We start from the raw sequence: 16,099 nt of genomic DNA on the forward strand, positions 1-16,099 counted from the left end.
AATCCCAGACGTAAGGATATCAGAACCTAGTGTTCCTAACCTACTTCTACAACTTGACATTAAAATTCACATGACCCGGACGAAATTTGAAACACATTTATTAGACGCTATGCTGCTCAGTTATCCCCTTTCCTAAAAAAAGATGTTCGCCTTATCATTGGAACAGCAATGTTGCCGACTGACTGGTTATACCTGTTCATAATAGTGGTAACAAACAGCTGATAGACACCTACAGACCCATATCTTTAGCGAGCACGTGTTGTAAGTTAATGGAACATATCATAAATCAAACGATTATGCATCACTCGGAGTTTAACAACTTGCTTTACCCCAACCAACACGTTTTTCGAAGGCAGCTTTCGACCACTTAGCATCTCCTAGAAATAACTTCTGACTTTGCTACAGCTAATAATTCTCTACAGCAAACAGATGCATTATTTAATAATTTTTCTAAGGCATTCCACTACGTTCTCCACTTGTTACTCGTAAAAAAACTAGAACCATTTGACGTTAATTCAAAAATTGTCTCTTGGATTGTGGCTTATCTCGCCAACCGCAGGCGGCATGTCAGCTTTAATAATGTTGAATCTGACCGTCTTAAAGGGTTTTCTGGCGTACCACAGGGATCCATGCTGGCACCAACACTATTCCTCAATTACGTCAGCGACATTTATACTTTGACGTAGTAATTCTGCGGAAACCTGCGAGATGGAGAGAAGTTTTTAATAAAGAGGAAATCAGACATCCACCCGTTCATAGCAATTGCTACAAAGGAAACCCTTACGGGTTCCTCGAAAGAAAAGCCTCAGAGTTGAAGAAAAATTGCTACGAACGGTTGGATGTCTGATTTTCCATTTATTAATGACAATTATACTTGCATGGAACTAGATGTTACACTAAGGCTTTTTGCAGACGACTGTGTAGTATACACTCTGGCTAGTAAGTGGAGGAGAAAGTAAATTTTAACAAATTCCTAAAGAATATTGGAAACTGGGGTAACGAAAATGGCATGCAAATTCACTTCGATAAAACAATGTGCATTACGATTACTCATAGAAAGACACCTCTCGGTTTTGAGTACACGCTTTTTGGTACAGATATCGGGGTCACGTTAACGCTGTTCTTAAAGTGGGATGTCTATATCGATTGTATCTTTAGACGGACATTTAAACAGCTAGGTTTTTTAAGGAGCCAACTAGTTAATACGTCCCCCCAGGTGAAAGCAACAGCGTACGAAACACTAATTAGGCCCACCTTAGAATATGCTGCAATAATTTGTTCCCCACCCCAAAGCACTTGGCCGACATGTTACAAAAAATCTAAATCAGGGCACTAAGGTTCGTTTATGCAAAGCATGCCAGGCAAGAGAGCGTTACTGCGCTCCCTATGCAAGTCCGTGTCCCAAATCTGCCTAGCCGGAGTAAGCTAAACTGCCTAAAATTTATTTTTCTTCTTTCATAAAATTTAGTAAATATTAAAGTCGACAAATACTTGAAAACTCCGAATTGGCAATGGAGTAGAATTATTCACGACAAATGCATACGCCTCTTTCTCCCACACTGTAAGACGTTTAAGTATTCATTCGTTTCTTTAGCTATCGAAATGTGGAATGACCTGCTGAATAATGTCACGGCTGAATCAGTTCATGCATTTTCGCCACTTCAGCTTCTGGGATGTTATATCGAGTTGCTGCGCTAAGCTGATTGTTTTTGGTGTGGAAAGGAAAGCGAAAACAATGCATCGTGTGTGTATACACACGCTCTTGGGTTCAAACGTATTTTCCTTTTTCTTCTTTTGTCTTGCCTTTCTTGATATTATTGCTTTCGCAGAGTGCACAACCATTTACTACTGAATTCCTATTTTATCTTCAACATGTCTAAAATTCTGATATGCCGGCTGATATATTGAGATGTATAGTCCATTTATTGCTTTATTGTTGTTGTCGTCTATGCTTACAATGTACCTTGCTTGTTTCTTTGTCCTTCATTAACATGGAGTCCTTGTACGTCGTATACCCTTTCCTGCATAGGCCTCAATAAGCTTAACGTATTGAATGAATAAGCAACTAAATAATAAATAAAACAAATGAATATGTAGCCTCGATTTTAAAACAAGCACCATATACGCTTTTGCCGCCATTTGTAACTTCCAAAGCGTTTTTGCATGTTCTCTGAAGCTCTAGCCAAAGCTTCGTGTCACCCACGCAGTCACCGTCTGGGATATGTTCCAAAACAGATGTTTACTAAGCCGCATCAGCGTCATACGCACCCACTGTAAATGTGGAGGCAATGGAGGCAGTCGAGACAAGCAATGGACGCGTAACCACGTGGTCAAACATGGCAGCTTCCTCGGAATTGTGGCGAAAAGGGCCAATACCAAGCTCTGCATGAGTTGACCAAACTGACAGCGATGCGACTATCTAAAACACCGCGAGCGTCTGCTCGACCAGGCTCGGTTCGTGGCGGTGGCCCCTAGAGTCCTGGACTGAGGGCCCACACTCCGGCATCCATAAGACTATTTTTCCTCTATGAAGTTCTTTCTCCCTCTTTCTTTCTCCGGTTGCTAGGAGCCAAAGAAGAATGGTATGGTACGCCTTGATTGGCGTTGGCTAGCGCAAGGTGATTGATGTCACAGTGAGCGTTTCTCATTTTATAGCCGCCATTTCCAGCACATTGCAAGGACAGCGTAATACAAACTTTTTTACACCTAAGTGCGCACGCGTAATGTATTCAAACACCACAAACAGTGATGGAGCACAACGACGTCTCAAAAGCTGTCGTGTTCTCACTGTGGACTTAATGAGTCTGTTCGAATGCCTTGTAGGCTCTGCAAAAGCCCGAGTTCATATCATTGAATGATGGACATGAGCTTGGAAATCCAAAGTTTCAGTATGCTCTCTGCTGCATAAATAGCGCTTAGGTGCTTTTTTCTGTTACTCTCGGTAGGCTGCACCACAAAGCTCTTATTAGTATATTGCCTAATGTCCTATCTATATTGAAAAACACAAGGGCATGATGAATTTCCAGCACCAAACTTTCTAAACCCCTATTGAAATTTCCCTTTTCTACGCCTCCGTTGTTCGTCGTTTCCCTACTTCCACCAATCTTCCAATCGCATCTTACTAATCTCTATTGCGAACATGTTTGCTTTCCTTCTGCTCTCTCTGAATACAAAGGCTTCAAGGAGGTCAGAGGTGCCTAAATCGACCACTGGGTAGGTATCTTCACATTCTAATAAAACGATGGATGGATGGAAGGATGGATGGATGGATGGATGGATGGATGGATGGATGGATGGATGGATGGATGGATGGATGGATGGATGGATGGATGGATCGATGGATGGATGGATGGATGGACGGACGGACGGACGGACGGAGGGATGATATGAGCGTCCCCTTTAAGCGGGGTGCTGGGTTGCACTACCAAGCTCTTGTTGTTATATTGCCTAATGTCCCACTTATGTTAAAAAATAAAACAGAAACTGAAAAAAAAACGATGGATTCCCATAACCTGCCTCTCTGAACTCCGATGGTGAACTTTATTTTTGTACGCCTCCGTTGTTTGATGTTTCTGTACTTTTCTTCCACAAATCTTCCTATCGGCCCTTACTAATCTCTAATGGAGACGTCTTTACTTTCCACCTTCTGTCGCTGGAACCAAGGAATTCAACGAGGCCAGTGATTCCTAAATCGACCGCTGGGCAAATATCTTCACGTTCTAATAAATCACGAGCCATCACTTCCCTATGTTTACCGCAGCAAGCAAACGCTTCTTCTTCCTTCTTATTCTCGCTTTATAAGTACCTGTTGTAAGACATCCTCATCTCGCTTCCAAAAGTAATGAGCTTCCCTTTGAGTTATAAATTTCTTTATTGCTGATTTATTCTCTCATCTGAAGTAGTTATTCATGACAGGTTTCTTTTACATTGCCTGCACCTATGAAATTATCTTACCCTGTCTCACTTTCCGCTTGACGTTCGGTGTTGCTCACTATAAAGGCAGCATACTTGCTGGCAAGCTTCCTAGTTCCCTTCCTACACTGTGAATCAACGTTATTCCAGTACAAATACGTGAACAGTTTTCCAGCTCACCTATTTTGTTCAATATTCCTCAGTCGTTCTTCATAATTAATTTTACTTTGAGCTTCCCCCACTTCAAATCTTGTCCAACCCATATCACCCTGCACAGCTTCATTTGTAGTCTTGCCGTAAGCGCCCGACGCGAGGCGTCCCACCGACCTTTGGTTGCCATCGAGTCCTGATTGTGCCGCTGATTTCACGAAAACAATCGCATTTCCAAAGCTAAGTACTGGAACCATTACACCTTCCCACATACCCCGGAGCACCTCGTGCCTATTGTATCCCAATAGCGCTCTGTGCTTCATTATGCCCGCATTTCTCTTCCCGTTTACTGTAATTTTTTCCTGTTTCCATATATCTATTGCCTTCGTTTATCCATATAGCAAAGTATTTATATTCTTTTACTCGTGGTATTTCCTGGCCCTGTATTGTCACTGTCTGTTCGCTGTTTTCATTTCATCGCCTCGGGGAGTTTGTCCTGGACAAAGAAATAAGAAAGCGATGGGCTCTATGTGAGGCTCGCACCGATTTATATGCGCGATCATTTCAAGTTATCCTTAAGTTATTCTTCAAGTTAACTCTAGAAATAAAGTTTGGGTCATATTTTATTTCAGGTGATAGCGCAATTTCATATATTTCTATTTCAACTGGTTGCTAGTTTCATGTGACGGAAACAGTTCACACAATGTAAAGCTGTTTATGAATGTCGAAAAAACGGCTCATTTACAAGGATTATTTGCGTAAATGAAATGAAGTGGACTGCGCATAGCCGTTACTTCTGCAGCCACAGATATCGTGAGATGTAATATTTAGAATAATCATGTTATTCCGGTTGCAGTTATCCGCGTATTGTGTGCCGACAGACGTAACAATGGCGGCGGTGTTTCTAAGTGCACTCGCGAAAGGAGGCAGCTGTTCGTTGTAACATTTTGGAACATAGCTGGTGCTTTTTCGTATAATTCGCAATTTCAGAGAAAAATAAGCAACGATCTTCATATCTTTGTGGTAACTTTGTAGTTTGTAAAATATGTCGACGAACAATTGTTGTTCAATTGGGTGCTTAAATACCTGAAAAAAAAAAGAAGGAAACTGCCGGCGGCACGATTATACTAATTCTCACGAGACCTCCTGAGCGGGAGCGACGGCAGCCATAAATTGAGGAGCCATTCCGCTCTGTGAAGGTGGATGACCATTGGAGCTGTAGCACATCACACATGGTTAGACAAAGGTAAATGTATTTATTTTTATCACTTGGTAATGGCAGTGACGATAGCTTTGTGATAACTATCACACACACTGATTGGTTCGGCTACAACCTAATATACACATTTGGTCAAAGTTCAATCTATAGACGACCTTTGTTGAGTATTTGAGTGACTTGTATTGTGTGGCCCTTCAAATCAAAGTTTTCAAGCATCGACTAAGAAAACCATTTCTTCTGTGTTGTGGAAATGCTCATGCTGAAGACTGAAACGATGATCACGGGGGTACTGTCATCACGGCTAGCCCATGCAAAGTGCGTAGTTATGAATTTCTCGTTAATCAACTAAGGTGTGCCTGGAGATATATGCATAGTAGGTATCGAAATTCCATCCTTAGTTGGTACGGCACAGACATCCATCGCTACAACCGCTGGCATCCTTCCTTCTCTTGCGAGTCAAGAGGACAATTGTACATACATTTTGTAGCCATGAACCTTACGAGGCTATGAGCCATTGCATTCTTCGTTGCTTATGGGGGTGTAAGCCATTGCTTACGGGTTTATGAGCCACTGATTGTGACAGTTTTCTACATACTATTCTTTATGTTGTATGCGTAATTTGAAGCACTGTTCGCTTATCTGTGTTGAGTGCTAGTAGCGTCTGGCTTACGGGGTTATGAGCCAGTGTATTTTCTGCGTGCTTACGGTGGCGTGAGCCATTGCTTACGGGTTTATGAACCACTGACCGTGACAGTTTTCGACATGCTATTCTTTATGTCGTATGCGTAGTTGGAAACACTGATGTCTTGTATTTGTTGAGTGCTTGTAGCGTCTGCCTTACTGGGCTATGAGCCAATGTATTTTCCCTGCTTACTGTGGTGTGAGCCATTGCTTACGGGTGTATGACCCACTGATTCTGACAGTTTTCGACATGCTATTCTTTATGTTGTATTCTTGATGAGGAGAACTGTACGCTTCATTTTGTTGAGTGCTTGTAGCGTCTGTCTTACGGGACTACGAGCCATTGCATTTTTTACTTGCTTACAGGGATATGAGCGCTGGGGCGAGTTTGAGCTATTGATGATGAGAGTTTTGTTGAGAGAGAGAGAGAGAGAGAGTAAAACTTTATTCAATGTAAATAAAATAAGGCACGATGGTTGGAGCCCCTATTCCAGGGCCCCACTGGCACGAGCGGCTCGCTGGGCTTGGTCCAGAAGAGCCAACTGGCTCTCCCGACCCTCGTCCGCAAGCCATGCCTCCCACTGCCTATTCCTCATTAGTGGATGTTGGTGTAATATGGGTCTGTCTATGTGCGGAGGCCTCCTGGGGCACTCCCATGTGATGTGTTTTAGTGTGGGTGTGTCTGTGCACCACGGGCACTCGTCAGAGAACCTCGTGGGGTGTATTCTGTGTAGGTGGTGCAGGTTGGGGTATGTATTCGTCTGAATACGACGCCAGTCCCTCTCCTGTTCGCTGTTTAAATCGGAGTGAGGATGTCCAAAACGTCTCCGCTCCTGCCTTTGCTGTAGGAGGATGTCACGAGAATTCGGTGGAAGGACGTCGCTAGGCCATGCCGTTGCTCGGACGTTCAAACCTCGAGCAATACGGTCTGCCCTAGCGTTTCCTGCCAGTCGCTCGTGTGCCGGACACCAGACGATAGTGTGGTGCCCCTGTAGTTGAGTGCGTAAAATTTTGATTATTGATTTGGGTGCCGTTCCTTGTAAAAACAGGCAGCAATCCGCTTGTGAGTCGGATAATATGACAGCCGAATTGGTTTGGCGCTCGGCGTCCTGAATGGCCAAGGCAATGGCTGCAGCCTCTGCCACGCATGCCGAGGCAGTTTTGAAGGATGCCGTTGTTACGTTGTTGTTGCATGTAGAGACTATGGTGAAAGTGTCTGAGCTGGCTCGACTGGCATCCGTATAATACACCCCCGGTCCCATGCTGAAACGTTTGTGAAGGGTCTTTGCCCTTGCTCTGCGTCGTCCGGGGTGGTACTTGGGGTGCATGTTTTTGGGAATTGGGGCCACCGCGATGTGCGATCGAACATTGCGGTCTATCTGTGCCGTTTCCTCTCCGCAATACTGGGGTCTCAGGGGAAAGCCTAACCTCGCCAATACTTCCCTGCCCTGAGTTGAAGAACAAAGTCGTTCTTTCTGGGAATATAACGTCGCGACTGCGTACTCGTCAAAAGTATTGTGCAGGCCCAGTCCCTAGAATCTCTCTGTGCTAGTGCATTCGGGAAGACCAAGGGCGGCTTTGAAGGCTTTTCTTATTATTGCGTTTGCCTGTTTAATCTCTTGGTTTGTCAAGGCCTGATACGGAAGGGCGTATGTGAGTCGGCTAATTACGAATGCGTGAACCAAGCTGATGGACTCTCCCTCAGTTAGGCAGTCTCTGCTTCTTGCCACTCTCCTTATCATTCTGGCCACGTTTCCTGTGACCGCCTTTAGTTTTTGTAGGGTGTGAGATGTTCCAGCATTCTGCTGTATCCACATCCCCAATATTCTGAGTGTCTCCACTTCACGAATTGGCACCCCATCGAGAGTCAGAGTGAGCGGCACCCAGTCCTTCTTTCTTGCGTACTTTGCACGCACCCGAATGAATTCCAATTTTTCGGGTGCGCATGCCATGTCCGCCGCCCTCGCGTATTCCACGACTGCGTCTATGGCCTTTTGAAGGGTTTCTTGCTTGTCCCCGTAGGACCCCTGGTGAGCCCAGAACGTGATATCATTGGCATATATCGCACAACCGAGATTCGGGTGTTTATCTAGCTCCAGGGCTAGCTTTCTCATCCCTACATTGAATAGCAGTGGAGAGAGTATAGCTCCCTGAGGGGTACCTCTGTCGGGACAGTTGAAGGTGTCGGACCTCGTGGAGCCTAATCCGATTGTGGCCGTGCGGTGGCTGAGGAATGAGCGCACGTAGTTATAAATTCGCGTTCCGCAGTTCACCGCTTCCAGTCCCTCCAGAATAGCGTGGTGGGAGATGCTGTCGAAGGCCTTTTTGATGTCCAATGCCAGTACAAATTTATCTTCCGACCCTCTGTTGGGCTGCAGGATCTCGTGCTTTAGTAGTAGAAAAACGTCCTGCGCTGACACGTGGGGTCGGAAACCGAACATGTTTGAGGGGAACATGTTGTTTAGCTCTATGTGGTTCGAGAGCCGGACCTGCACAACCTTTTCAAAGAGTTTCCCCGCGCACGACGTTAGGGAGATGGGTCGAAGGTTGTTGATGTTACGAGGCTTACCTGGTTTTGGAATAAGAATAATTTTTGCTTCCTTGCATTCTTTTGGAAGGACGCCGTCCTCTGTCCAGACCGTGTCGTTAAAGAATTTGGTCAAGCTCTTTAGCGTGTCGTCACTTAGATTGCGAATCATTGCGTTCGTGACCTGATCTACCCCTGGGGTCGTGTTTTTCTTGAAGGAGTGTGCCGCTGCGTAAACCTCTTCAAAGGTTATAGGGGCGTCCAGTTCCGGTTGGTCCTGACCTTCGTAAACGGGTTTGGTGGATTGCCCGGTCGGTACAGTTCCTACGTATATCTCTTTAATTTTGTCTATCATGTCAGCTTCCCGACCTTCAAACTCGTTTTCAAGCAGCTTAAGTGTGCGATTCGCGACTGTTTTTGTTCCTCCCGGGTCAATCATACTTCGAAGAATGCGCCATGTTTTCTTTGTAGTCAACGTGCCCCGAAGCGAGTCGCTGAACTGACGCCAATTGCTGTCGCTTAACTTTTGTGCGTATTCGTAAGCTTCCTGTGCTAGCTGAGCTATCCGTATCCTGAGTTTACGATTAAGCTTCTGCCTTTTCCACCTTTTTGTGAGGCCTCTCCGGGTTTCCCAGAGATGCAACAGGTGACGATCCACGGCTGGAGCCTCCGTTGTCGTTTCAATTGTTTTGGTGACCCTAGAGTGAATAACTCGGATCTGCTCGGCCCATTCTCCTACGTCTGTTATGCTGCCGATTGTTTTCTGTTTTTCACGAAATTTGGTCCAGTCGGATAGCCTTGCCTTGCCAATAGCTCTTCGAATCCTGGCTGCATTAACCGATATGCTTAAGATATAGTGATCACTTCCTAGGTTTTCACCGAGGTTCGTCCATCGCGTCTCACTTTCGTTGTTGGTGAACGTGAGGTCGGGGGAAGTGTCCTGGGACACGCTGTTCCCGATTCGCGTTGGGAGATCCGGTTGAGTTAGCTGGAAAAGTCCGTAGCGCTCTACAACGTCTGCTAACAATATGCCCTTGGGATTGACTCTACTGTAGCCCCAGTTTGAGTGTTGAGCGTTAAAGTCGCCTAACAATATTAATTTGTCCCTACCTTGAGCGAGTCGCACCGCGGTGGCCACCACGTTTTCAAAATCCGCCTGTTTTTCTCTGGGAGAACTATAAACGTTGACAATAATTGTTTTAGGTTTGCCCCTTTTCTGCGGCCAAATCGTGATTATCTGGTGCTGAATAGGTTCCCGGAAAAAATAATTTACGCTAATCGCAACATCCTTCTTGGCAAAGGTGGCTACTTGAGGGTAGTCAGGGTGAGCATAAAGCTCGTACCCTTTGAGTTTTTGATTTTGTTTCCCTATTTCCTGAATACAGATAACGTCGGGAGGGATTGGCGCCGATTCTATGTAGTGCGTGAAATTAGCCAATTTAGTGCGTAGCGTGCAGCAATTCCATTGCCAGATTTCAATGTGTCCGGTCTTTGTGTTGTTTGCCATATTACCCATGGATATTACTGTCGCTATCAGTGTGCTCTATAGCTTTCGGTGTCCTGGTAGGAGCTCCCGGACTTTGACTGACCCTCTTTCGGGGGACGGCTGCGGCTTTTGTTTGCACATCCTCTACCATTCGTTTGAGTTTGTGTAGCTCTGCGAACATTAGTTGCATGTTTTGTGCTAACTGTTCCAGCGTTAACGAATGAGTGCTGGAGGCGGTACTTTGTTGCAGTGATGTTTGTGGTGGTGATTTGGAAGTGTGGTCCGCAATTTGTATGGGTTGCTGTGATGTGCTGCTGTTTGCCGTGCGCTTAAAAGCTTCAAACTCGGCTCGTAGCTCGGCTAAACTGTTTCGAAGTATTTTGTTTTCTTCTACTATTTTCTTGTACTCTGGGTTTTGTGTGATTGGTGCAGGTATATTCTTAGCAGTGGCAGTGGGAGATGCGACTTGCGCCCAGCTCACCTGATTATTTTGTGGGGTGCTGCATGCCAGTAGGATCCCTTGTGACTTGCTTCTTGGGGCCTCCTTTTTTGGCTGATCTTGCTGCTGAGGCACCTTGGGTCGGGATGCCGACCGTCTCCTCTGGCCCGGCTGCCCGGAACAAGATCGGCCCCGCGACGGCGAGCGGGTTCTGGAGCGGCTGCGACGATCCATGGCCGGAAGGAACTCCAGCTCGGAGTCCTCGTCTTCAGTGGCGAACCACCGTAGCTGGGTCTTCGTTGGTTTCTTTGGCCGTGGTCTTGATACCTGCCTGACTGGCTTTAGTCTTTTGGGACATCGGCGGTCACCCGTTGGATGATCACTCCCACAAATGGCGCATTTGGGTGTGCACGTGCGTCCATCGGCAGGCTCCCGCACCCCGCACGAGCGGCACACCTGTACGTCGGGCTGTGGACATACGTCGGTGCGGTGTCCCACGGTGCCACAGGTACGGCAGAATTGAACCGCATTTCGGTAGGGTGTGCAGAGTTTCTCTCCCCCTAAGCAATAAACACACCTTGGCACTCGGCTGCCGTAGAAGGTGAGCAAGGCACTTTGTGAGTCGCCCATCATTCTTGCGTCGATCAACTCCAGTCCCTGCGTTCGGATACGTAGGTTCGATCGCAGCACGTCAGAAGGGGTGTGTGCTTCTATCCCGTGGATTACTCCCCACGTCGTGTCTTCTCCTGCCGTAACGTACGCATTGACCGGGTGTTGTCGTCCGTTGATGTTCAAGGATTTAATGGCTTGCATGACCTTGGCCGTATCGCGATTCAGGGTGGATATCACTGCAATGTTCGAACCTGACTTGATTCTTAGAATAAAATTGTTGTCAGTGGTTCTGTCCTCGCACGCCTCCATGACGGCTCTTCTCAGTGCCTGACTGGTAACATTCTTGAGTGGTAGCCCTTGGTGTGGTCTGATGCCCACCTTCAGGTCACTCTTCGGTAGTGGCGGAAGACGCTTGAGTCGTGGGTGCCCGCGATGCGCCATGGGTTTGGACGAGTTGGTAGTCGAACCTGATGGGAGTGCGCTTCCTTGCGCGGAGCGGCGCTGCTGAGCGAGATTTTTCTTTTCCTTCAGGGAAAGAACGTGCTCCCATCCGGCTTCTGCGGTCGTTTCGTTGACCACGGTAGCGCTTTGAATGTTGTTGTTGATCGTGGCTGCCTTATTGCATTCGTGGCGCGGTGTTGCATCACCCACCTGAGATGCAGTAAAATCCATCTGTTCTTCAAGTCGCGACGTTGTAATAAGTCGCGGGTTCGATGTCGCAGCCGGAGTTCTTAAGGCCGCCATGTTCAAATGTGCGCTCGCCCGCCGGCGCCGCTCTCCTAACTGAATTTAGGGTTAGCTGCTTGGCACGTTCTGAAGGTGGAAAATCGGCCGTAAAACGCCGAAATATGGTCCGACTTACCTGCAGTTGGTCTCCACAGGCGCCGGACCACTTCTTGGAGATGGTGGTGATCGTTTCGGGCCGGTCCCAGAAGGTGGTCCGCCCGAAAAACCAAACATGTGTAGCCCGATGTGAGCGCAGCCGTTTCGAACGGCGTCTTCTTCTTCCTTCCAGTTTTGTTGACGCACAAAAAATACATGGAACCCTAGCCACATACAGCTTCGCTGTAAAATCACCGGGTTCTGTGGGAAATTTCATATCACGCTGTTTCTTTTTTTTTTTGTCATATCGAAGTTTGTCAGGTAAACGTTTAGACAGGTAAACGGCGCCGTTCATCGCGGGTCCATCAATATGAATGGTAGTCATAATAACGGATTCTTGATCTTTATGTGCATCGCTTACAACAATAGTGGTACTAATCTTTCACGTACACTTCATTTTCTAGCGCCTGCCCACACAAATTTAATCGGATTACTTTGGGAGCGTGGTCATAGGGGCACCTTGATGCTGTCTGAGCAGACGTTTTACGCAAAGTACCCTTTGCGTGTGTATTCTGTTCTCAATTGAATTCTTTATATCGTTCGTGGTGGAGAAGTGTAATGCCTACGCAAGAAAAGAAGCACTAAACCCGGCCTGGCCGCCAGCGCCAATGTACCTTCGCTGGTTGTGTTTCGCCTTTAATTATATTGCGTGCCTGCTTTCTTCCGTAAAATTTGAAAAAGAAATACTCAAAGTCGGTATGACTTTTGCTCTTCGCCTCCCCGAGCGCATTTTGAGGAATTTCATATTGCGAGTAGAGTAGTTAGTCCACGTACGCAGCGGAATCGCGTCAGCGGCGCAGCATTAATTCGCGTTTCTTTTTCTTTTGTTCGTGCATTTGGTGAGTTGTGTGCGTATTTCTATTACCAAATTTGTAATTACTCTTTTTGAGACCTCTTTGATAGCACTTATTTGAAGATGCCATGTGTATTCATTGATAGCAAGATCAGTAAAATGTGTACCGGCATCGCGGTGTGCGGAGTCATCTGAGATTTAAGCCTGCACCAGGGACCTGGGCTACTATTAGGGCGATAGACTTAAGAGGAAGCTTTAGCTCAGGCCCAACTCCGACGCGGCCTATTCAAATACATGTAAAACACAAAAACGTTTTTATGAGATAACCCCTGGACCGATTTTGATGAAATTTGTCGCATTTGAAAGAGAAAGTTCAATTCTAGTGACTATTGGAAGCGGAATTTCGATTTAGGGCTTGAATTTTCTTAAAACAATTTTCAAATATTTGACCGTTTGAAAAAAATAGAAGCACGTAGTTTATAAATTCATCGCTCTGCATCAAGAACCGATATCGCGGATCTGTAAGCGGCATCCATTAGATCATTCAAAGCGGACAAATTCAATTTGTCATTTTACATCTTACGTGAATTTGTTACGTTGGTTACAACGGTTTTGCAAAAGTTGTATTTCTCTATGATTAAGTTATTTTTATATTCATGTGTAACACATCAATTTTGTCCGCTTTAGATATACTATTAGATGCAGTTCACAGAATTGTATTATCATTTTAGTGGTTAAGTTACAGGGTTGTAAACTTGATAGTTTCGTTTTTTGAAAATTTTCGATTTTTGCAAATTTTTAATAAAAAATTGACAATCTAACTCAAAAATTCGAAACCAACAGTCACTAGATTTTAAGTTTGTCTTTTAAATGCAAGAAACCTCGTGAAATTTGGTGCAGTGGTTGCCGAGAAAAACGAATTCTCCTTTTACATGTATTTAGATAGGAGCACTCGAGCTAAAGCTTCCTCTTAAGTACCCCATGAGTCGAAAATTCAGTTGTCCAGCGTTGTCAAAGAATTGACCGTCCAGCGTTGCGGCACCAAAATTCAATGGCACTAAAATTGATGTAATCACCTTTGATGCCCGTCCCCACGAAATCTGTGGTAATAAGAATTTATTAAAGCCACAGTTAATTAGGATAGAGTAATTTATTGCGCACCAAACCACGTCGTCTTTTTCCTGTAAATTAAGGGCAAGGTAATTAGGATATAGTTTATTAAGGCAGTCGAACTCACGACAATTGGTGCGAGTCAAACCCTCGACCTTTGGTGGGAGTCGGACCGTCGACCTTTGGTGTTAATTAAGGCAAAGTTAATTAGGGTAGATGTATTTAAGGAACTCGAACGAACGACCTATTGACATTAATTGAGAGGAAGGTAAATAAGATATAGTTACTTAAGGCACTCGAGCTCAACACCTTTGTTGTTAATTAAGAGAAAGTTAACGCAGTCGAACTCTCGACCTTTGGTGGGACCAAAATTCAATGCAACCAAAACTGATGGTGGCACAATTGACGATCGAAGCCACGACCATTGGTGGGAGTTGAGCCCACGACCTTCGGCGTTAATTAAGGCGGAGTTAATTAAGATACTGTTAATTAAGGCACCTGATCCCACAGCCTTTGGTGGGAGAAAGCAATAGGAAGTAACGCACTCGAAGGGGAATATAAAGCAATCTGATGAATATCTAGTTAGCACGCAGGCTTTCGCTTTCATCCTTTTTAGCGTATGCTAAAGGAACCATAAATTTTTGAGGTATAGAAACACTGTTATAGTAAGGGTATAATAAAACAAAAAAATCAACCTGCATTCCACCTTATGAAAGTGGATGTACAGAGAAGCTGTTGATGATGTTAGACAAGCATCACCACCACCACAAGCGACCCAGGTCACGCGCGCATGTACGCGTGCTGAAGTGAAGAATACATCCTCATTTTCCCAGGCCCTTCGCCAGCGGAAGTGCCTTATTAAACTAAATAAAATTTTCAAAGTTAATTGCATCAGGAAATTCGTAAATTACGACTAAAACTCCTGCTGCAAACATGGTAGCTTCGGATTGTAATCCGAATGCACGAGAAAATGTAATTTTGTTACATATACAAAGCTCCTCTCCAGCCGCCATTGGAGGCCTGTTTCAGGGGCCGCGGCTGCTAGGTGGCGCTACTCTTTTTGGATGAGCGCGAGCCCACGGAAAATTCTGACAAACTAGAGGCTAACAGCATCGCTCTAAAAGTGATTGTGACTTCGCATCCTTCCACATAACAAAGCTGCTACTTAGCACGAGCTCCACTTCGTATAATTGGTCGTCATTGCGCATGTCCGCGGGACGGACTCGGTACGTATGTGGACTCGTTTTTCCCAAACTCCGATAACATCGTGAACATGCCTGCTCTGCTTGTGAACATGTGCCTGCTCGTGAACATGTCAGAGGCCGGCTCTTTTCCTGCAGCTGTGACCGGTGAAGTAGTTGTGTGGTACTGGAACAAATAGAAAATTACAGCCGTGATACCTGAGCCTAGCGTGCTGCAGAGTTTGACGTGTGCTATAGCGTCCCGTGAGTACTTTTGAATGTATCCGCTAGGTGGCTATCAATGGCAGCTGTATAGGCGGGACACTCCGCTTACAAACAGAGCGTTATCATGGCTGGTCAATGAAGCCGAGCCCTTAATATACACGTGCGTGTGGCTGCCATGGCTCTCGCACAAAGTAAGCAAATTACCTTGTTTCAGTGTAACAGTGGTAGCTAAAAAAAATTCCTGAAATTTTTAGATTGGGAGGTATGCTTGAGACGGCCTCAGACACCCTAGACTAATCACCATGGAGGAAAGAAACGTTAATGAATTAATGACATGCCGTCCACAGCGAAGATTTTACCATAGTTTTCCCTGCGCTTGCACATGGCTGATAACGGACGATAATCTTGAAACGCTGAAGGGGGGGGGGGGGTGGAACGCCCTGAACATCTTATATTCCTGTCACACGGACGCGTCTAAAGTCCTTTTAACTCCCTTCAACCAAGGACGTCTTTATCTCGAGGGAGATGCGCGCCGTGTCACACAGCAGTCCTTTAGCACAGGAAGTTTAAGAAAGTTCCTAGCGGAAGGAGATGGAAGATCTCCCTTGCAGACTGAAGGGAGAACTCTTGTTCCCAGCGTGCTTGAAATTAGAGTCAAAAAAGCACCCTCATTTTTATTAATTTCACTTTTACCTGCAGTTATAACTTTTTTTATTGCATATAATATAGTATTTGAGCGCTGACAAAGATATTTGAATTGAGCAGCTACATTCTACTCACGAACCGGGCGTTCTCGGAATGACTGCTGCGTTTGCCCTGACTGCACCATTGTTTGTTGTTTTGGTCAACGCGATCGCACGTCTCGCGCATGCGGAATGAGTG

General features: G+C 45.6%; 1 protein-coding gene across 1 annotated transcript in view; it reads left to right on the forward strand.

Moving 5' to 3' along the window:
• Positions 1 to 16,099, forward strand: part of LOC142586999 (uncharacterized) — a 55,271-nt gene that overhangs the window by 21,924 nt on the left and 17,248 nt on the right. The gene's annotated exons all lie outside the window — the stretch shown is intronic.

The sequence above is a fragment of the Dermacentor variabilis genome, chromosome 7, assembly GCF_050947875.1.
Source record: "Dermacentor variabilis isolate Ectoservices chromosome 7, ASM5094787v1, whole genome shotgun sequence".
Classification (NCBI taxonomy): domain Eukaryota; kingdom Metazoa; phylum Arthropoda; class Arachnida; order Ixodida; family Ixodidae; genus Dermacentor; species Dermacentor variabilis.